This window comes from Takifugu flavidus, chromosome 14, assembly GCF_003711565.1.
Source record: "Takifugu flavidus isolate HTHZ2018 chromosome 14, ASM371156v2, whole genome shotgun sequence".
Classification (NCBI taxonomy): Eukaryota; Metazoa; Chordata; class Actinopteri; order Tetraodontiformes; family Tetraodontidae; genus Takifugu; species Takifugu flavidus.
Window position 1 is genome coordinate 14,672,157 of NC_079533.1, and position 22,744 is coordinate 14,694,900.

The 22,744-nt window shown below is 45.3% G+C and overlaps 1 protein-coding gene across 1 annotated transcript in view; it reads right to left on the reverse strand.

The window, feature by feature from the left end:
* The window catches only part of sgcd (sarcoglycan, delta (dystrophin-associated glycoprotein)), a 113,931-nt gene extending 103,175 nt beyond the window's left edge, over window positions 1–10,756 (reverse strand). Inside the window, exon 1 of the mRNA XM_057054138.1 lies at window positions 9,971–10,756. The gene's annotated coding sequence lies outside the window, so the exon portion shown is untranslated. The remainder of the gene's footprint in view (window positions 1–9,970) is intronic.
* Window positions 10,757–22,744: the final 11,988 nt, after the last annotated feature.

The following is a 22,744-nucleotide window of genomic DNA, read 5'->3' on the forward strand; positions in this document are numbered from 1 at the left end:
AGAAGCTGTAAGAGAATGCTGCACAAAAATGTTGCAATGTTGGAATTTGCTCCCGGCGGCCTGATTTAACTCGACCCTGTTTGACTCACATGGGCTGAAGGATAAAGGCATCATGTGAGGGTTCAATGCAGATTCAGTCAGATTCAAGCTAACTGAACAGACAATAAACGAATGATTTTAGTGCCGACGAACAGACAAAGTCACTGATTCTTTGCTTGTTCCAAAATTCCGGGACGTTTCCCGGGTATATGCACCTCTTTTACCGTAAAGATTTGAAATCCAGGGTGTTTTTTTTTTTAAACAGCCATTTAAATGTTAACTGCACTCACAGAGACAGTATTACCCAGAATCCTCTTCAGTTTGAGATTCCTGCAGTTAATTCAGTCCTCCATTATTCAACAATGCTGCCCCCCCCCCCCCCCCCCCCCCCCATGGCCGTAATGCTTTAAACTGGAAGAATAGAAGCGCATTTCTAAGCCTGATCAGCACAGAAAACAGCATCAGCTGGAAACATCTGCATTGACGTGATACGCGGTGTTATTGTGCACTTCCTGCCGTCAGCTATACAGGCTCTGGTGCTACAGCGTGCGTATTCAGAGGCCGATGTCAGGAGATGGAAATCAAATAATGAATTAATTTTACATCTGGCCTCCTTTTAATTTTCTCTGCAGCTGGGGGAGATTTCTTAAGCCGGAATTTATTTCCTCTTTGGTGTAAACAGCACAGACGAGTGTTACTGCGCAGATAAACAGGCACACAAACCGCTGCCGATTCACTTCACTTCACACATACAGAAATGGCGGTTTTGGATGAGCTACTTCACTGAATATGGATTGAAAAGAAAACAAACCTTACAAAAATGACAGTGCTGCATTATTTGCACAATATCAAATTTAATCAGGAATGCCAGTGAGGTTTTTTCAATATCGAGCCAGCGAGGGGCTTTCAAACACACACAAACAGCGTTTCATTACTTCATTTGTATCATTCTTGCAATATCTGGATTCAATTCAACTCTTGGAAGATGCAAAACTGTAATATCACCTCATAGATTTCCATCCTTCTCTTATTGACAAGTTTCTCCCTGACGCCACCAATATGCTGCAGATGGAAACAGCAGAGAAGAGCTACTCAAACCTGGGCCCCGGCTACATCCTGAAGGCTCTAACGCATCATCATCAGCAGCAGCAGCAGCGCGAACACGCACGAGATGGCTGAAGCAGCATCTGGTGTCCATGGCTTTGGATTTCCTTACGTGCTCGTTTCATTTCCTGCTCATGTGCAATAACGGGGGAAGAAAAATGAAAAACCTGCTAAAACAGCGTAGCAGTGTGCAGCCTGACACGGCGGCTGTAGGAGACTCAAAGCAATTGGACTATTAAAAGTCCAAACGTGCTAATTGGTAAATGCATGTGTGAGCGTGCAGATGAAGCAAACATGTAAAATTGACATCTGAGTGGAATCGGGAGTTAGCGAGAAGCTGAAACTCCTGCAGCTTTTCAGACGTTTTCTTTTCAGTCTTTTTGTCCCCTGTTGGCCAACTAGAGCGAGAACATCGAGGCCCACAAATGATATGATCTTTAGGTTTCTCCGGGTCAAATATAAATGGATTCTCTCTCTTTTCTCTTCATATTGTCTGCTCATTCTCCATTATCGCTCCGTAACTTTTCGCCTTTCATTTAGCCGCAGCCCTCCCCTCTAATCTCCCCACTTTCTTTTCATCCTCCGCCGTTACGTCTCGTCGCCTCCTTTATTTCCTCCTCATTCTATAAATTGTCGCAGTTTCATTGAGCTTTCTGAAGTCACCCCACCCTCTTGTTCTTGCGGCGTTCTCGCTCTTCCTTCACTGTCTCTTTCTGAAACAATAATCATCCCTCACTCACCGAGCTGAACACTTGTGGTATGCTGATTGCTCAAATACTCTTCTGAAAACAGAGTCCGCTTCGCTTTAAAGCTCTAAACCCAGTAGAAAAGAAAACAGAGCCAAAATGTGGAACCATCTGAAGACGCCTTTCAGCTCCTTTTGTTAGTGTTCAGCAATTGTGCGTGTCAATAAAATCTTGGAGTGAATGATGAGATTTACCAGGCGTCAGCGAAGTGGTCATTTTTCAGCCTTGTTTCAGGGGTCAGTAATCACGTAAACATCACACCGGCCGGTCAGCAGGAGCCAGGCGCCCTCAGAAGTGACGTTTGTGTTGATTTACAACAATCAATACCTCATCAGAATTACAACCCCCCCCCCCCCCCCCCCCACCCCCCGACAAACTCATCAATACAGCCTTTAGCCACGCGCCAGCGTCTCAGTGCTCTCCACCAGGCCACTGTAACTCAGGACCAAAGGAGGCGACGTGAGTGAGGGCCCCCTGGACTCTGGTCCTGCCTTTGCTGCTGCTGAAGGGAACACCGGTGTGGGTGAAGAACCTCTCCGTCAGGTTCGATGGATCTGCAGAGACATTTATCAAGGCTGATTCTGCTCTTGCGGGTTCAGCCAGCGGTTCGTATCACTTTGCCTCTATTTGATTTCCAGTTGGTTTTGCTCACGACGTAATAACAGAGACGAAGAGAAGAAGCTCTTCAGGTGAGAGGTGGAACGTCTTCAAGGACCTGAAAAGTCCGGTTTGCTTCTAATTGAAGCACTTTGGAATAACAGAGAGCCGCTGGATTCCAGAGACAATCTCGCACTCATAAAAGTGGAATCAAATCCCTCCTCTTCTACAGATATATTTCCTTCACTCACAAAAAAAGTCGATAGTTTGAGCTCAGTTTAAGTTTCAGTTTAAAGGTTGGTCTGTTCAACCCAAATACAATCCTCACACATTTTCACCATTGCACCAGTTCTTCACAGTGTCGTCATGACACGGAATAAAACAGTTGAAGAAGACAGTGAGAAGGTGAGGAGGTTTTGTTCCAGACACCAGTGAGACATGCAGAGATGGTTCAGGGTCTCCGGTAGTTTTAGTACCACCACAGCTCATCTGGAGCCTGGACAGGAAGATCAAAAAAGAAAGCAAATAGTTCATCACTGCAAAAGAGGCCTGAAGGTTTATGCCAGGGGTCGGCAACCCAAAATGTTGAAAGAGCTATATTGGACCAAAAAAACAAGAAACAAAAATCTGTCTGGAGCCGCAAAAAATTAAAAGCCTTATACAGTGGGACCTCTACTTATGAACGTCTCTACATGCAAATTTTTCAGGTTACGAAGCGTCTCAACGGGAAAATATTCCTCTTGTTACGAAGAAAATTTCAGGATACAAAGGTCAAAAATACGCTACCGCTGCTACTAGCAGCTCGCGGAGTTTAGCGAACACAAACTTGCTTGTAGCTGCTCTGCCATTGGCTATCGCCTAGCATCTTCCTGTCATCCCATTGGCTAGGAGGGACGTCATCTGTACAAGTTTGTGTGTATTCCAGCGTCGCCTTCGTTTCACTTTTATTTATGGTGGGTGTTTGTATGTGGCGGTGTTACCACAAGTGTTAACGTTCGTTGCTAGTAATGACGGCTAATGTAACATTAGTCTGTAATAAAGTTCATTTTGTACTTGGAGAAGCCTTGCACTGAATTCCTACATTTATTGTGCGGTAATCTAATTGTAACATGTATTTGTCACATGTTTTGATGCATTTTTATGATTTATTAAAAAAAATATCTCCGAATTTTTGGGGGCTTGGAACGGATTAGGGCATTTACATGGAAAACACGTCTCTACTTACGTAATTTTCAGGTTACGAAGCAACTTCTGGAACTAATTAAATTCGTAAGTAGAGGTCTGTATAGGGCTTATAATGAAGGCAACACATGCTGTAAGTGTCTATATTAGCTGTATTAGCCTACTTTCCAGATGATAAATAGGCTACAAATACATAATGAGCATTCATGATGAAATGTTTATTTTCCCCCGCACTCTGTTGCACGATGTAAAGTTGCACGATGTTAAGTTTAACTTCCATTATAATGATGATGATGTTGAAATTTATTTATTATACACATTTATACAGCATTGGAAAACTAAGAATGATTGTCACGTTATTCTTCCTACTGAAATTATATTAAAACAATTGCCATTTTCATATTTTTAAAAAGCTCCAGGGAGCCACTAGGGCGGCGCTAAAGAGCCGCATGCAGCTCCAGAGCCGCGGGTTGCCGAGCCCTGGTTTATGCTAACAGGTGCAGGCGTGATCTAGACCTTCAGCATGCTTTTTTTCTGTGGCAGGAACCAGGAACTTGCTGTGGTGTGGCTCCTCTAATGGTTCCATCATGATTCAGCACCTGACTGGAGTAAATCCGCAAATCCCAGTTCGATCACAACAAAACACCAGCGTTAAAGACTCGGAATGCGGATTATGGCTCCGCCCACCAAGAACAATGCTGAAACGAAGGGCAAAGGCCAGCGATGTTCTCATGTTTCACTAGTGATAATAAGGGAGAATGTCACGTTAACATGTCTGCCATACATTCGCATTGACCTTCTGCTGGCTTCTGCTCCTCCACTATAAGGAAAAGTCGTTTCCATCGCTGGTCGAGGGAGGGAGCGAGATGTGAAGCTGCCCGCTTCACTCTTGGGGAAACTGCCTTCTTTGTCATGAATAAATTGGAGCGGACAGTCGGCACCCACGCAGTCCCAGCATGACATTTCCAGAAAATGCTTCAGCTCCTTCGTGGATCCGAGAGGATCTCGAGCAGGAGCCATCAGCAAAACTGTGGGTCCGCTTTGGTTTTACCACAACCGCTAAATACAGCCCACCTTCCCGGGACCACACATTCCAGAGTCATTTGAAGAATTATGTGAGTTCCAGGAGGGGGAAGTGAGTGCAGCTGACAGCTGGGCCACAGTGACAAAAGATCCTGTTTGGGAAATGACATCATGCATTGTTAAAACAAAGAGACACATTTTTCTGCCGGGATTGTAATGAAATGCTGACAAAGGCGTCTCCGCAGCTGCCAAATGTCTCCAAACAGGTTTGCTCATGAATTATCAATGCAGGTGCAGGTGTGCTGCAGCGAATCGACACACACGACTTCCTGCGGGTCTGAAACGAATCGGCGGAACCTGGTCCTCACATCCCAGAGCAACAGCTGAAAGGGCCGATCTGCACATGACCCGGTGCATGTATGACGACCACCCACTGGCGGCGGGTCTGAGGTGGGCTCCTCCTACTCATGAAATCATCTCTGTCAGTTTCTCCCACCTCCTTCTGATCACAGAGAATAACAACAAACTTGTTGTTTTCATTGCTATGGAAGCCGTCATGAGCAGATGGTAATAATTCTTTGCGGATGATTCTTTGTTTTCAGTCACTGATGGAAACTGACCTCCACGAGATGAGCACATTCAGAAACACCAGCATTCACCAGCGTTAGTGGAAAGATGCGTTCTTCTTGGGGGCTGGGGAGGGGATTTAGCCACACTAGGGGGAGCACAACAGATTTCTTTCCTTTACTGACAACAGGTGAATGTACAGCAAAGGCCGTAATGCTATTTTATATCTGGGCTTGATTGGCTGCGCCAGAATGTCAGGTCTCCTGGTTTAACCTCCATCTGCAGAAGATCTCAGTTTGTTTTCTGTTGCCTGAAAGTTTCAAACACAGGATTCTGGATTTTGAGCCTCCAACCATGATTCTGGAAACCTTTTTTGTGAAGGTGACGCATGAACCCTGAGGTCTGTGCAGACTTCTACATCCTTCTCTCTCTCATTCTCTCTCTCTCTCTCATTAATGCATCTTTGCTTTCATATAAGCAAACGGCCTCCCGTCCACATCTTCATAAGCAGGCCATTAAAAAAATGTTCGTCTCACCTGGAAGAAAACACATAAACTGAGTCAGTCTATGGAAAATCAGTTTGTGATGTGACTAACGCAGGCTGTCAGTGTTGCTGGAGGCATCTATTTATAGAGGGGACAGGAGACGGGGACGATTTTTGGTTGTCATTTCCGCCTCTCTGAGGTCCAAAGTCCACGATCCAGAGTCAAGCACCTTTAAATGTTAAACAGCGATGTCAAACTTCCTTTTCTGCTTCACTTCCCCACGTTTGACCTTAAATGTTTAGTTTTATTGTAGCTGCAGGGGAAATAAAAGAAAGCATTTTATTTAGTGTTATGCTTCTGTTAACACTCCAACCCACAGATCTTCTGCTCAATACATGACTTTTTTCCTCTACTTCTGACTTAACAATTAAAACAAAAAGAGTTCTTATGCGGCTGCATTCATCAGCAGCGGCATTGAATTTCTGCGTGGATGTTGATGTTTTGTGGACGTTTCTTCCCATTTCTGAGGGCATGAATCAACAGACTTTCTTCTGTGGGAGCTGAAGGAGGATAACAACTGCTGCTTGATGTCAGATGCAGTTAAACTTCAACGTGTTTCACAAATACTTACATACCTATGTGCAGGCTAGACAATGCAAGCACCTGCGTCATTAGCATCACAATGCTAATGATGGTTTACACCACCAACCCAAACTGATGTGATATAAAAAACATATTAGCATCCTGCAACAAACACATGTGGATATGGAGCAGAAGTGGCTGGAGGAAAAGTGCTTCCAATTATTCTGCTGTTAATGGTGTGTGTGTACGTGTGTGTGCGCTCATGCAGTGACCTGCTTTGTTCTGGCCGTTCCTCCTGCTGCTGGATATTTAAAGACATCAGATGCATGAAGGCCCTGACAATTAGTGGGGACCGTTGCTGGGTAATTAGTGGAAACGAAGTAAGCATCCAATGCCCCCCAACCCCACAGGAGCACACACACACACACACACACACATACACACACACGCAGATTCACTAAGAAAGATAAAATGGATAAAAACGTGTAATTGGGCAGCAGCTCAGACGCCTGACAAAAACAAACATGTACGGACTCGAATATACATGAAACAGAAATAATACAAAGAGAAAACAGCAAATAAACGCAGCACGATGACACACACTGCAAATAAAAGACATGAAACAGATGAATGGAAGCACAGAGGAGTTTATTTAAGCAGGTGACGAATCGTAGGAGCAAAGGACAAAAAACAAACAAGAAGGAAAGGTCAGAAACACTCAAAACAACAACAATGATCGGAAATAATGAAAGACGGATGATAAAAGAGGTTTTTTATAAAGTCAGCCATACATAACAAAGATTATTTGCATATATATAAAGAAGAAAGTATGACCTCTGAAACTTTCAGCCTTCCATTCTGGCAGAGACTGTTGTCACACACACACACACACACACACAACACACACACACACCACACACACACACACACGCGCAACATTTTTGCGAGTAAATTAAGGCTCATCTGACCTTGGTTTGACCCCCCAAACACATCATATTCATGAAACTTTTTGTAAAACACACAGCAGAGTTTCCTGCAGGGGAGGTCGACACTGGATGAGCTTCTACCTCATCTGACGAAGAGTAAATGCAGATAAATCTTTCACAAATGTAATGGTGTTTTTTTTGCCAGTGTTCCAGGGTCGCCCCGATGCTTTTACAGGAGTGAAAAGGCCAATCTTCAGGGCCGTTAACGCCTGCAGACAAACACGGCAGGACAAAGCCGATGCTCTCCGGGCGAATCGCGCATCACATCACTGAGCGTCGCTACCTGAGCCGCGTTTCTTTCTCTCGCTGAAATCGTTTCAAGTGAAATTTAGGCTGCTGAGAGTGAACTCTGAAGTGGCGTCATCAAAAAGTTTCAAGGCATGAAATGAAGGAAAGACGTGACCTAAAGTGTTCATATAGCTGCTGGATACCTCTGATGGGCACCACACACACACACACACACACACACACACACACACAACACACACACACACACCACACACACACACACACACACACCCACACTATTACAGCATTTTCCAAGGTCAGACAAGGACAATGAAAGCCCTGTTCAGACCAATGAAATGAGATGATTTATTTAAGGTTCAGCTGTGCTGGAGGACGCAGCTTGTCCTCTGGCTCCAAATCAACGTTAAGGTCCGCCCGAGCGAACCCCCCCTTTGCCACAGCGACGCATCGTTTGTTTGTGCTGTTTTTATTGCAGCACCTTTTACCTGAACTTCATCCGCAGCAGCAGGTTTGTGACTCGGCTTTTACCCTCGGCGACAGGATGAACGCGTGTTTTCATTTGTGCAGCTGTTTATTATCCCCGTCTTTATTCCGCTGCTTCCCGCCTCATCATCCCTGACCTTTCCGTCCTCCTCTTTCACACACCTGGTTACTCATTTTGTTCTCCGTCCTAAAGTAACGCTCGGCACAGTTCTGTGAGCAAACCTGCCGGGAGACAATCGATGGCGCTAGCATCAGAGGAAGCCTCCAGTTTGTCGGATCCTGTCAATGTCGGAGCCGTTTGCTTTGTCTCTTTCTGCTTCATTCTTGTCTCAATTCTGATGATTTGTCAGGAATTCTGCTTGAAATTCCCCCAGTACCGGTGAATAAACATATTAGAACCCTCCATCCTGAGCTGTTTTGCACTCATCCTTCTATTTGGGCGAAATGAACCTGGCTGTTCCTTACTGCCTGTTTTACTGCCTGAGTTTTCTCATCATTGTGATATTTTAGCAAGTATCTAACATTTACATTCCACTGCCAAGAAAACTGCCACCAGAGAGAAGTTAGTGCGCTAATTAACTTCCCAAATTGCGCAAAGCTGACATATTTCTCCTGAACTTCAGGTCTGACAGGAACAACCATCCAACCCTCTGAACAAGTTGAGATGAAGGTCCAAGTTCACACCTGACAGCTCTGAACCAGCACAGGGAGCAAATGAAAAGCTCTCGGAGAGCTCAGTGACATCAGCTCTTCTGGAAACCAATACCTTTGACTTTAACCAGCGGATCTAATGGATATTGGATACTGAAAGGAGGAAGACATGGAAGACTTTTGCGCTGAAGGTGTCTGGCAACGTGTTTCCTCCGAGTGTGCAAGTTATCTGCATCTGTGTGTGATCTATCACGGTGATAGATCACACACAGGATGGATGAATAATCTGTCCCGGGGCCGTTTGTCCTCATCTAACAATGTGAAACGCCGGAATAATTCACACATGTAAATGAGCTGGGAAGCTCAGTTCAGATGTTCAGACACTCACGAGCAGAACAAAATCACTCGCCAGATTAATTAGACCATTCAGAGCAAAGATAAGAGAATGGATTCAGGGTCCATCTTGGTCTTTTTGGGGTCTAAAGAAAGAAGCCATAGCTCACACCTCTGAAGAATAAAAGAGCTAAATAACTTGGAACACTGGCTAATAACATCCCAACGGTGCTGCTGACGACGTGGGTGAACATCTGGCTGGTTCAGGAGCCGCATCCCCACCTCGCGGTGCGGCGATCTTCAGCAGTCGCCCCGCATCCTGACCTCCACACGGAAACACCGCTTGGTCCCGGAGAAAAAGCCAGGCGCCAACTGACAGAGAGCTGCGTTTAGAATGCGGCCAGCAGAGCATCAACACATGAGGTGAAAACTGAGCGCATGGATGAGGAGTAACGCAAGCGGGACTAGTAAAATCAAGACAAACAATAAATACAAACACGTTCCAACAGAATTTAGAGGGATCAAAAGAGCATAAATCCCCCTCCTCGTTCTGCAGTCCATCTCTAAGTGCTTCCCAGCCTGCAGAGTGGTCACGACAAACTCGGCTGATGCTCCGGTTCTATAAAACCTACTTAACATTAAACACCTCGAGTGCCTCAGCTGCAGAGCCATTTGTTCCTAATTGTTTGCTGCACGGGCAGAGAGACACTCTCGCTGGTGGACGCATCGTAAACAGGACGGAGCTGTGCCAGAATGCTGCGGGATGCCACAGAATCAGAGAGCCAGGGAGGCAGAACCTGGCAGAACCTGGCACGACCGTGAGTTGCTTTGCTCAAAGTGCAGAACCGTTGTTGTCGGGGGGGAAGGGGTGGGGGTTGGGGGGGGGGGGGGGCAGCGAAAGACAACAACGCCACCAGCAAAGTGACAGAAACATAACTCCTACCTTTTCGTCAGGTGGCAAAATTGCAGTCTTGGAGAAGTGTGAGAAGCATGGAGCTGGATGAGCAGCTGCCGCTCCACGTTACACAGGCACCGGGATCCTCGGCTCGTCAGAATGGAACTCTGGAGAACTCCCGAGCCTTCCTGGGTAATCTCAAGTCTGCTTTAGAGGCTGGAGTCCGGCAGAAGTGTCAACAGACGGCTCATTTCCATGCGCACCGTGGGTGCCTCGGACATCCTTCCCCTTAGGGGACGGTGTTAGACTGCGATCTGGTCAGGACAGACAGGCGGGCAGCAGCGGCGAGAGTGTTGGCGGTCGTACGAGTGATATTCCTGCTGGCGGAAAGAACTGAGCATCCTTCAGGAGAGAGATGGAGAGGGGAAGGAGAAGAATATCCAGCGCACGGCCGGTGCAGCACAAACACTCTGTCATTCAAATCCCCTAGAAATGGGCTGATTCTGGCAGATCAACTCAGCACAGCGGGGAGACGTGCTGTTGCATCAACATCACCCAGAGTCCAGCTTAGTTGGTCTTCTTATTATAAAGAGTAAAAAGAAAATCAGCACTTATAAAAGAAAATCAGCAGCAGCAGCAGCATCTCGTCTCCGGGGCTCCTGAAGTCTGCACAGGACTGACTCTGAGAGAGAGAGAGAGAGAGAACGAGAGAGGGAGAGAGAGAGGGGGAGATGGAGAGAGAGAGTATGCATGTGTGTAAATCTGAACGTGTGCGTTTGTGAAATAGAAGAGAAAAGAGAAGAGAGAACAGGCACGAGTCTGCGCACACAAGTGGGGAAGCAGAGTGAAGTAAGAGGAGAGAGGAATGCTTATAGAGGAGGAGAAGGAGGAGGAGGAGGAGGAGGAGGAGGAGGAGGAGAGGAGGAGGAGGAGGAGAGGAGGAGGAGGAGGATGCCCAATAGAGTGAAAGTGAGCAACACGGGGAGAGAGAGAGAGAACGAGCAGCTCACACTCAGCGACTACATTAACGGAGCTGAGTAGGTGGAGTTTTACTTGCAGCAGAAGAGGAGGGGATCCTCATTGGAAACGGAAGGCAAGAGAGACACATGCAGATAATTAGGAAAGAAAGAAAGAAGAAAGAAAGAAAGAAAGAAGAAAGAAAAAGAAAGAAAGAAGAAAGAAAGAAAGAAGAAGAAAGAAAGAAAGAAAGAAAGAAAGAAAGAAAGAAACAAACAAACAAACAAACAAACAAACAAACGGACAAAGGAGGGAAGGCAGGATAAAGAAGGATAAAAGGTAGAGAGAATGTGGCTATTTAGAGGATAAAGAACTCTGAGAGGTCTGACTGCAGCTGAGGGCAGAGAAGTGTGCGTGTGTGTGTGTGTGTGTGTGTGTGTGTGTGCACGTGTGTGTGTGTGACTCCCAGCTGCAGTGATGCTGGCACGCTAACAGACATCCTCCTGCCAGGGGTCGTAAACATTGATTAGAATATTTAAAGACGCACACGTTCATGCAGCAAAACATACTGATGTTTGAAAGCTCTTACTCTTATACACACACACACCACACACACACACACACACACACACGCACTCTTGCAGCAAATGGACCCCTTTGTAGTCGGGCATTGATAGAGTCCTCAGAACTCTGCGTTTAGATCATGCTTCGGCCCTTTTTGTCTGTCACTGTGACACATTTACATTCCCGGATCATATGGAGCGTTTCATGTTCTGACATTTTGGCGGGTCGCTCTCACCGGGGTTGGAGAGAACAGCTCCCCCGGTGGAGGCACCAGGTCATTTTCTGAGGTGTCACTTCCAAAGTTCGCCTGTGCTGCAGAATTCAGATGAGCCACAATTCAAACACGCAATCACAGCTCAAGGCAGAGGGGAGGTTCCTCAAGAGGTTCCTCAGGAAGGTTCAATGTCACTCTGGAAAGAAATCAAGACACATTTGAGAAAGCCAGGACAGAAGAGAGCACCTCTGGGAACAACTAAGCAAGTACGACAGCAGCAAAAAAGAGTCCGTTAATGTAAAATGATTAAAGAAAAAGAATCTGGAGTGCATAAATATGGAAACTCTTCTTTTGTTGTGAGTTTATAGACTCCGGTCTGGTGAGACGGCGTCAATATTAACAGCCAGCTGCTGATTATCCATTATGGATCGGACACGGAGGAATTGACAGGACACACTCTGGCGGCACCGAGGGGGATCATTACTGGTGACCTTTAACAGGAACTGCAAAATAAGCTGCTTAGTTGCAAAGTGAAGGGGGGAAGGGGGGGCTTCTTTTCTCCTCCATCAGTCTAAATGAAGTCCATACGGAACAGATTAAGAGTCTTGAAGATGATGTTGGTAAACATAAAGATGGGACTCCATTAAGAAATATAAGAATAAAATACACAAAAAGATGGATGAGCAGCTTCTTCAGGAGCTTTTGAAAGGCCAACGATCTTTATCATTTACATTTAAAATGTGTGTCTGAGGATGAACAATAGATCTGTGATCTGCCAGGTTCAATTAAAAGATCCATTAAATATATCACAGATGGGTAGTTTATTGGGTTTTTTTCCCCCCGCAGTCTCCGGGATCCCACACGTTTCTATTTTAGGCTTCTTTTAATACTTTTCTGTTGGAGCAAAGCTGTAACTTAAAATTATTATAGGATATTTATAGGATATTATAATAATCAAATGTAAAATAAGTTAAAAAAGGAGTTCTTATAATCCTTCTCATCACCACATGATATATGAAGTCATATATAAAGTCAAAGCAATTACAACGAAAACCTGATGTTTTTTTTAATCAGGCAGCCTTTTCTCTGCTCCACACTGGTCAGAGATTATTCAGAGGATTATGATTCAGCATTTTCAAAGGCTAAAGTACAAAACAAATCTTTTCTCCTTTAAAAACGCTGATGGAATCAATAATGTCGGCTTGTGTTTAAAGGATCCGTTGAATATTCTTCTCCAGGTGGTTTTGTTTGTTCTTTTGTTGCGCTGCTAAATCTTTTATGTAGGAAAAGTTGCGTTAATTCTCAAAGGAATCTGAGCCACAGGTTATAAGTGTTGATCGTCATGACAACCACTCACCCGCCTGTCAAACAGCGAAAGGTTTGTTTAAACTTGGTTGGATCTGATGAAGACAGAAAGTGTGGGTCTTTGGCTACATGAGCTAATGCCCATGTAAATAATTCATGTGTGTATCAGTGTTGCAGGCGCTGGAGCTTTAAAGGGTTCTTAGAAGCAGAAAACCGGCGCTATAGGGGAAATGCATATGTTGTGTTTGTGTGACACAGAAAGCGGCAGAGGAAATTAAACATGAACGTAATTTCCATATAAAAAGATCTGAGTGAAGTCACTGGTTTACAAGAAGGAGGAGCCGACAACAAAATGGTTGATAATGACCACGCCCCTGAAATCACCTCAGATCAGCAGGAAATCAGCAGCGTCCCGGTTGGGACCTCCACAACCGGGCGTCTCTCCACCCCTTTCTGAGGCGCTCCTGCCGCCTGCTGGGGGCGCTGTTCTATTCCTTTAAAAGGAAACTGGAAATTGATGAGCTCGTTAACGGGCCTCATCGCTTTGCATCAGCGACTTTTTCACGAGCGTATAATAAAGGAGATTTGGTGGGGGCCCTAAACAAGCGTTATTCCTGAGCCGCTGCGGCATTGTTCATAAACACGCTGCTCGGTTTACATCTGCTCTGTAAAAACCCAGAAAGGCAGCGAAACCGAGCATTTGCGTCTGCTTTAATTAGTCTCAAAAGACGGTGTTTTTTTGTTTTTTTTTGCGGTGGGGGGGCTGGGAGGGGCTGAAAGTTGTGATAAAGTTCTCACCCTCTTCGCCTTCATCATCATCAGCGTCACTGCTGTTTCTGATTAGCTGCTTAATGGGTTCACACGTCATTATGTTCAATCATCCTGGGAGCCCCACCGACCCCACCCCACCCCACCCCCGCTCCGGCTGAATTATGCAGCCAATGAGGAGTGCGAAACGCTGAGACCACACACGCAAAACCGGGTCCAGACTGATGCCTCCAGCGGTGCTACTCTGGCGTCTAAATCTGTTTCTGCAAAGCCATTATAGACGTCAGCTCCGAAGTTCTTTCCAAACTTATCCTGTCAGCACACAGATGAAACCGCTCGCTTTAAAACTTTGTTTTCCTTTTGGTTTAGTTTCTTTTCAGAATGCAAAAGGACCCTGTGATGTGGAATAAACCAGTGCTTGTTTTATGACACGGTCGACCCAAATGTGTCCCTTGTCTTCGGCTCTGAATTGGAGACGTTGATGAAAACACCTGAAGCGTGAAACCAGTTAAAGTGGCTGAATTCTGAGAGCAGGTCGGTGCCCCAGCTTGATCCCGTTCTGTTTCTTTTGGCTCTATATGTGCCAGAGTTTGTCCCCTCTTTTGGACGATCAGGTGTTTGGGTTGACGCCCAAGTCCAAGTCCTCACGTTGGCAGAAGATTGTTGTTTCCCACTGAAGTTTCTTCAGAATGTGATAGAAATGTTTTGCAAGTCAATGAGCCATTTAGAGAAACCAGATAATGAAGTTGGACCTGATGAGCCTCAATTTACTGTTCTGAACAACGTCGGAAGCAAAGAAGCTCCTCATGCTCCTCATGCTCCTCATGCTCCTCATGCTCCTCATGCTCCTCATGCTAACCCAAACACAGACATCGAGGACAGAAAATGGATTTAAATCCACCAGCTACATTTCCTGAATAAACATTTATAACGTTATTGTCCAGCCTGACCTAAAGGAGGACAAAACTGACAAAAGATTCCTCAAAATATTCATGACGGTATGTGGCCTACAGCTGGAGGTGTGTGGCGGAATCCAAGCAGCTCCAATAAGCATTGGTGTTGAGCAGGATGGGGATGCATGAAATTATCCTGAGCCATGAGGAGAACCGACCCAAGCTGTGGAAAATCAAAGGAAATCAAAATGGAAATGCAAATCCAGGCTTCGTTTTACTTTGCTTCCCTGACAGGACGTATTTCTACTAACACTGCAGAACACTGCATCCAATTTAGCCTCTGCCATAAAGCGCACAATTAAACGCCTTCCTCGTCCTCCTCAGATGTTACCCCATCTCATTACTGCCTGGAAAAAACAAGAAGAGACAAGTGTAGTTGCTGATTCCCAGGGAAGGAAACGTGTGGCCCTCCCATCCTTTCCTCCTGAAGGTGTTTTCATTTTTGATCGAAGGTTGTGTCAACTCCTGCAGCAGCTCCATCTTTCATGTCTCCATTTTCCCAGATTTGGGAGCCCGAAATTACCACAAAGAGAGAAAAGATCATCAAAACGGGAGCCGTGGAGATGGATGGAGAATGATAAAAAAAATGGTGTTTTTTTTGTGCTTTGAGCATCAGGAGCAAACTGTACCATTATACAATAGCTGTTATGATTATTTAAAACAATGGCGGCGCCTGCTGAGCATTAAAGACAAAGAATATTCAGAATTGCTTCAATACCCTGAAACCTCCCCCGGCTCTCAAGACATGAGATATTCAGAATAAGGTAGGTGGGGATTCTCACCAGTGCAGAGGTGAAGCCAGTGACACCATGTTGAACAAAGGAAAATTCAGAGCAGTGTCCACATTTGTACTCAGAGGTGATTTGACCGTTAGATAACAGTCAGAGTCTGACAATCAATCCCATTAGAGTTCCTGTGGGTGTAATGGTGCCCAAGTTTGAGACGTTAAATCCCAGGATGATCCACTGGGTGAATCCAATAACAGTCCTCTTTCGAGGTGGGGTTTAGCAGTTGTGTGGCGGACGACACCAAAAATGCAGCGCTCATGGGTGCAGAGGAAGGTTAGTGCAAATAAATACACATTCAGCATTAGATATGGAAATTTATTTCACACGTGATCTTCAGAGACCACGCCAAGTAGTGAAGAGACCCATGACAATGTAAGGTGGTGTGAGATCACACCTGGCAAACAGGGTTTTTCCACAGTCAAACATTGTTGGGGCAGGTCACCAGGCTGTTGTTCAACACATATTTACCATATCTCTTCAATTCCTTATTTTCACCTTATTTTACGTCTATCACGGTCTCTGTCCGTGGGCCTGAAACGCCTGAGTCTTTGGGGCTCTGTCCATGGTCCTGAAACAGCGACCTACGACCCATCTTGTTGCTGTCCATGGTCCTGAAACGCCTGTGTCTTTAGGACTCTGTCCATGGTCCTGAAACAGCGACCTACAACCCGTCTAGTCTCTGTCCATGGTCCTGAAATGCCGGATCTGGACCCTTAAGGCTTTGGGTCTCTGTCCGTTGTGCTGAAACAGTTTACCAAACCCTCCCTTTTTGTGCATAGTCGATTGTGGTGTTGAAATAATTATATTCCAGCCTCTGTTTGTGTTTTGTTTGCAAGATGAAGCATCATCCAATAAAGCCACTAAATTGAAAAGATGGGTAGGACCAAAAAGGAAAAACAATCTTAACAATGAAAACAATGAGGGAACCAAGCAAGCTTATAGATGAGAGGTTCAGGTGCTCCTTTCACAGCTGTTAAAGACACATTCTTCCACCTCACAATAGCTGTCAGTCGTCTGGGTGTTCAACTGCTGAAGTCTGTTGTATTTCACCAAACATTTACAATGAAAATGTGGAAAAATTAGAGAAAATAAGCCACCTTTTCAGCGTTTTTGTCTTGTTTGTCTAAATATACCATGTGTTCATTTCATGGTTCTTTGGCTTTCCGATCCCTTCAGTGATGTTTCTGAACTGCTTTGGGTTTTGAGTCCAGACGTCTGCGTTTGTCAATGTGCTTATTTTAGTTTTCAGAATAAAACAGGAGAACAAAGATTACATTTTGCTGCCATGTGAGCCTGCAGCTGTTTTCACAATATGGAATTTTATATATACATTTGGCAGCTGTGGATTAGGGACTTCAATTCATACAGGTTCCTCCTCATAGCAAAGATGCCTTCGAGTGCTGGCGCCACTTCTGAGCAAATATTTGGCTGTTCTTTATATACATGCACACATCTGCACTTAATATTATTCAACATTGAAACTTTTATTTTGAGAAGCACCATCTTTGCAGACATTGTGTTCATTGGCCTCTTGTAACTTGAAATGTAGCTTGAATAACACATAGAGAACAGAACTGGTGTGTGTGTGTGTGTGTGTGTGTGTGTGTGTAGGTCACTGCCAGAGGCGATGGAAGGAGGTCAAAGGTCAGCTACAGCTTTTCAGAGATTTTTATGGACATCATGTCTGCCTGCATCTTACTGTCAAGCTCAGGCCTCCAGCTCAGAAATCAACGCCTGAGCCACGAACACACAAACCTACACGGAAACACGTGTGAGCATCTCTGCGAGCTACAGCAGTTCTCTTTAATGCATCTGCCCTTTTATCTTTTTCCATCAACATAATTACTTTATGTGAATATTGAGCTTCCTACTGTAGCTGTGGCTGCTTTTTATCACATTTGCTGCCCCTTCTCTGCAGGTTTGTGATCGGGAGGATCATGTCTTCTCCAATATTCCATCTAAAGTGTGCGTCCTGTCATGGTTCTTTGCCTGTTTTTAGGTCATTTCTGCCTTTGTTCCCTCTGTTTGTAGAAGGCGTTGTGTCATGGCTGCCTGCAGGCCTGCAGCTGGGAACTGATTACTGATTTTATTGAAGTAGCCCAAATTTCAAAAATGCTAGTTCGCTAATGCGCTCTACAAACCACAGATGATCCTTAAACACATGATCATGAAGCAGAATTAACTGAAGTGCGTGAGCAGCTTCTTGTGGCTTCTCGGGTGCAGAATCGAGATGTAGTTCAGCTGAAGGAGCTGTGTTTAATAAAACACATAATGATCCACACAAGGACTCTCAGCGGTATCTTACTACAGGGTCTCTAAACTGCAGGGGGAGGGGAGCCACCAGAGGTTCCTGTCAGTCCTTCTGCTGGATTCAACAGGTCCACACTGTGGAAAATGTAGGGAAATTTCAGGAAAGCTTTGAATTGCATGTGTGTGTGTTTGTGTGTGTGGGTCAAAGTGATATGAAAATAAAATAGCATTGAGGAAAAAGCAAGTGAACAGGAGTGAGGAAGAGATTTAATTCCATCCTCCTCCTCCTCCTCCTCCTCCTCCTCCGAGGAGAGCTGACACTTTGCTCCGCCTCTCCTGGGATTAGCTGGAGGGCATTTCTCAGAACCTGACCATCAGAGGATTAAGAGCAGAGGGCTGTTGCACATTCTCTATCCTGCACCCACAGGTTAGAGCTCCGGCATTTTGAAATTTCGCAGCATTGATTTTGATGCCTGATCATTGATTTCAGTGACATCACTGCACATCCACATCACAGCTGTGATGCTAAACTGGATCTTACTGGTTACAAGCTAATTTGTATAGCATTCGGCTCTCATGTTAAAAGTCCTTCAGATGGACGGTAACAGTCAAAACATGGATAAAAGCACATTGATCCAATATTCCTTTATTTCAAACTGGTTCCAGTTGTTGGTCTTCGCCTCAGACCAGGTTTAACAGCTCTGATAGGCTAGCTAGCATGATGGGAGCCCACTGAAACCAGATTGATTTCATACTACACAGCACGTGCCAGGTGCAAACAGTGAGAGCTGGCAGCACTTGGGTAGACAAGATGAGCCGTGGGATAGCCAATTAGCACCAGGCGCAGCTTCCTGTTCTGGGTTCCATCCCAGCCCGTCAGAAGGACACAACATTAGAAATCATGCTATTAAACCGCGCTATTAAAAATGAAAAAAACCTCAGTAATAATTCAGGGTTAAACAAGTTTACAAGAAGCAATAATTTATAATTAATGTATGATAACTAATTTGCAATGCTAATGTACCACGAGGTCTCTGTGGACCTGAGCGACTGCAATTAGCTTATTTAGCATAGCAAACAGAGTTTCCCCATCAATATGGAGAATATGAGAACATTGACGACTCAGCAAGTGAGACCTCCTGTTAAAGAGATTAACTCCTAGTTTTGACTTTATCTGAACACTTCTCATCTCTTGACGATTTCTGATCCAATTATAAAACCGTCGAGTCAGACATGGAGGTGATGAACTTCAGGCAGGTGCGGGAAATCCCAGATTATAGCTGAAAAAGTAGAGTTTATTTAGGGTCACAGATTTTGCTGGAGACTGTCCCAGAGGCAGGAGGACATCAGAGGACACACACTGTCCACTCAACCTCATGATGGCGTTGGACGGTCGGAGCAAATTAAAGCTGTAAATATGCTATCAAAAACTGCAGAAATTCAGATTTGATGTTCCTCTATTATTTATATTTTTGTCCCAGTGACCTCAGCTCATATTTACTAAAGATATTAAATTAAGAGGCGTTTTAGTCATCGGTGAATCTTTGAACACGACTAGAAGTCACATGAATAAAACCTGGTCTGCCAGGGGACTAAAGTCAGGAGAGGCAGCTTCTCTTTGCCCGCTGTGAAACGAGATCCACGTGTAGCAAGATTGTGGTAGATTTTAATCAGCTGGTCTCACCTTGGAGAGCCCAGCACCCAAAACTGCCTTCATCCATCCACACTCGGCCTGACTCACTGGTGACACACACCTCTGCGCACAGTTGCAGCTTCAGGACATATTTTGAGGACTTTGAATATGGACTCTGAGATGGAGACCATGTGGGTCCAGTTCTACCCGTCAGGAACGAACAGCTGCTGGAAGCTGGTGCCTCTCTGTCCAGTATCTACACCAGTATCCTCCCAGTATGCAGATGTGTCCCACACAGCATTTTTATTTGGATTATGAGAAAGACGTGGTTTCCTTGGAAACAAGGGAGGGTTTGACTCACATCTGGGACAATCTTTGACATCCCATTAGGTCCAGAGCGTGACGATGGGTGCCTCCCTGTCCTGGGTGAAGATCTGGACATAGTGATGCCTTATCCTGAAAAGCTAACTGCAGCTAAGATGGAGACATCTGGGGCACAACTTGCCTGTAGGTGAGGTCAGACGTGCACGGACCAACATCGTAGTGGTCGTCTCCAATGGACGTTTCCAGAAGCTTCCATGGTGTAAAACATTGAGACATTTGTAAGCTGTCAAAGAAGAAACGGAAGCTTGATGAGGCCCAAATACATCAGAACCAATCTACAGCCGCCGTGGAAACCGTCTCCAAGATGGAAAAAAAACCACGCAGGTCAAGGTCCAAGTCCTTGTTTCAGAGCATCCATGGTGACAGTGATGGAAGTAGCTGCTAACCAGGCAGCAAATCAGATATTTACAGCGATTCCCCTTTTTTATTGGTTCCCCTTCAGTTAAACCACCTGAAATCTTGTTTGTTTTGTGTTCCTCGGACCTCAGCCGCCACCTCGACGTCCTCAGAGAGGTCCGGTATTTGTCTCTGTGAGTGCCTGACTGCCTCCTCTGTCCCGGGCTCTTCCCAGCGGCAGAGGTGGCGATGAAGAGGCGCCCAAGGGGGACAAATGAAACGAGACAAGCAGATGTCGGCAGTTATCACCACGCTTGAGTGTGCAGATGGACGGGCTGCCGGGACCCAACACGGGGACACGAAGGGAGTCCGGCTATTTTCAGGTGGAGGTGAGTTGAAGGCCACCAACTGGAGAGTCTGGCCCCTGACAGACCTGCTGCTCAGCTGAGGGGGATTTGAGCCTCAACACACACGGCAAAAACAGAGCTGGAGAATAGCAGCACCAAGCAACACGGAAGAGGAGGGGACAGAAAATGAAGGATTCCGCAGGAAACTGTTATAAAAAGCAAGATAAAGGGGCGTCGTCGGTCCTGGTTCGGGAGGGGGGAATCGGGGTGTTCGTCCTCCGTGGCGGTTTAGCTCTGAAAGCCTCCTGAACTGAAACACTGACACATTTTCTACAATGGCCCAGATTTCTCCCCTCTCTGTTTGGATCTAGAGGATTCTGCCTCCGGTATTTGATCTTTGCTCTCTTGTGCTTTAATCATTGACAAGCTTCCTGCAGAAACAGGCCGTGCGACGGCCCTCCGTCTTTTCCTGCCCCCCTTTTAAACTTGATTGACTGCAGTGGTAAAGCCGCTTTGATCTGCTGTCTATCAGAAAAATTGTCATCCCTTCTGCTGTGACACCCGTATCTGAGCGGCTCCCCCACTCGTCTGAAGAATTCACAGCAAAACACGTCAACAACAAAGGGATGAGGAAATTGTCAGAGTATTGCAGCAGGATTGCAGCAAACTTGGCTTCTGAAAAGAGATTTCTGTGGATCCATACATTTCTGGGCCTTTTTTACCATCTCTCTCTCTCTCTTCTTCCTCCATTCTTTCATTCCTCCACTCCTTCGTCCTACTGGTCACGTCAGTAAGCCAGTGATTAGATTCAACGGGTGTGGTGGGATCCACGCGCGACACAGCACTTCCGGATAGTTTAGAAAAGTCTTTATTAAATACCGTATTATCTGGACTATAGGTCGCTACGGAGTTTAAGTTGCACTACCCAAAAAATGCAGAATAAAGAAGAAAATAGATATGTATAAGTCACACTGGACTATAAGTCGCATTTTGGGGGAAGATTTATTTGAGAAAATCCGAGACCCAGAACATACATTTCATCTTGAAAGGCAATTAGCCAACCATTAGCATGGATTAGCAATAGGGTTACGGTATGCTAATGTAACAAATTCAGCTACATGACCCACAACGAACTGAGTACGTGTCTGCTTTGTTAACGTAACATATTAACACTTATTCAGATAACTAGAGCATAAAGAACATCCGAGCAAGTTTACCAAACAATCAAGTCTAACTCCATAGACGAAGCACCGCTTCTTCTTCTGCGTCGCTAAAGGAACTCGTTCCTCAGTACACACGCCTAGAGCGCCCTCTTGTGGTTGTCAGTGTGAAACTAACGAACATGTGAAATTCTGCAACAATGTATTTATTTAACATATAAGTCGCTTCGGAGTACAAGTCGCACCCCCTGACAAACTATGAAAAAAAGAGCGACTTATAGTCCGGAAAATACGGTACTTGCAGAAAACGGCACAGAAGTAATCACAGGCTTCCGTGGAATGCCGAAAACACCACACAGCCACAGGTGGGCAACGGTCCCAAGAAACACACGGCAAAACGCTTAACCAGGGACAGAAGGTAGTCAGGTTTACCAGGGCAGAGACGTAGAAGAAACATCCAAGAGAGGCCGGGGCTGAAATCCAGCCTAGGAAGGAGCAACAGGTGAAAATGGTGGAGCCAAATCAGATGGGTGTGGAAGAGTGAGTGGAATTTTCCACCTCAGCACGAGAGCAGGCAGTGATGGGATTTTCATGAGATGTTCTGATTATGATGCTCTTCTCATTTTAGCAAACCCGCTTTAGATGTGACTTGTGTGGTCTTGGTTTCCCACAATGCACTTCACCTCGGCCACCAATTCCACAGCTATCAGAATTCATCAACATCTGCCCCGCGTCCTCCCGAAATTCTTGCATACTCAGCATTGTTGCTCCCGTTTCGCCTTTTTAAACATGTGAAAACCAAAGTTCTGAAATGTTGACGCAGAGATGAAAGATTTCAGATCAAATGTTTTTCCACACGACGACCAAGTTCTTCCAACCTTTGTTAGCTCAACAACAGTTGAGCTAACAAAGGACTTCAGAAATAACTGAAAAATATTCCATTTAAGTTCAAAATGGAATCATCGTCTGGTTCAGTGCAGCAACACGCAACCACGGTCAGTTTGTTCCAACCCAAATGACCTGGTGGAGAGTTTGATTACAATAGTACATAATTTCATAAAAATACAGCCAGAAACTGCTGGAGAGCTAAAAACTATAAAGGCAGGTATATTGTTATGCCCAGGTTTTTTCCAGGACCTGAAAGCAGGCAAATGCAGTGGGCA